Source organism: Chiloscyllium plagiosum, unplaced genomic scaffold (genome assembly GCF_004010195.1).
Source record: "Chiloscyllium plagiosum isolate BGI_BamShark_2017 unplaced genomic scaffold, ASM401019v2 scaf_3237, whole genome shotgun sequence".
Taxonomy (NCBI): Eukaryota; Metazoa; Chordata; class Chondrichthyes; order Orectolobiformes; family Hemiscylliidae; genus Chiloscyllium; species Chiloscyllium plagiosum.
This window is the reverse complement of record NW_025211311.1, coordinates 1-1,124: the sequence shown is the minus strand read 5'-3', so window position 1 is coordinate 1,124 and position 1,124 is coordinate 1.

The following is a 1,124-nucleotide window of genomic DNA, read 5'->3' as shown; positions in this document are numbered from 1 at the left end:
ATAATCACAGCAGTCCCTTCGCTATAGTTGGACCCACAATGCCATAAGGGAGGAATTTCAGGAGTTTGACCCAGCAATAAGCAATATATTTCCAAGTCAGGATGGTGAGTGGGTCGGAGACGAACTTAAAGATGGTGGTGTTCCCGTGTATCTGCCACCCTTATCCTTTTTGCATTGGAGACGTTTTGGATTTGGAATGTGTTATCTGAGGTTCTTTGGTGAATTTCTGCAGCCCCTCTTGTCGTGCACACTGCTGACACTGAACATTGTTGGTGGAAGGATTGGATCCTTGTGCATGTGGTGCTCATCAAGTAGGTTGTTTATCCTGGATGGTGTCAAGATGTTTCAGTGTTTTTAGGGTCGCATCCATCGAAACAAGTGGGAAATATTCTAACACACTTCTGACTTGCGTCTTGTAGATAGTGGACAGGCATTGGGGAGTCATTAGGTGTGTTATTCCTCGCAATATTCTTAGCCTCTGACCCTGCTCTTGTTTACAATCTATAATTTACAATCATCTTTGTACAAGAAGGATGTTATTAAGCTGGAGAGGGTTCAGGAGAGATTTACAAGGACTGAAGAGTTTAAATTGTAAGAAAAGGGATGGATGGGCTGGCAATTTGTTCTATGGAACATCAGAGGTTGAGGAGTGACCTTATGAAGGGTTATCAATCTTGAGGGGTATAGATAAGGTAAGTGGTAAGTGCCTTTGTCCTAGCATGGGAGATTTCAAGACCACAGGGTATATTTTTATGATGAGAGGGGGAATATTTTACAAAGACATGAGGACTGACGTTTTAACACAGAAAGTGGTTTCTGTGAGAAATGAACTTCCAGAGGAAGTGATGGATGCGAGTACGGTTACAACATTTAAAGGATATTTAGATGAGGACATGAATAAGAAATGTTGGGAGGTGTACAGGTCAAGTAGAGGCAAGTGGGACTAGTTTAATATGTGATTATAGATGGCGAGGAATGTCTCTATGGAAAGCTCTGTAATGTCTGAAGTGTTTTTTTAGCCAGTTACTCTGTGGTCGACATCGTTTTGGGATTCTTCTTAAGTATAGAGTTGCTTATCTATTAGCATTGAAAATGTGGATGATAAAGAGCAAAGAACAATGCAG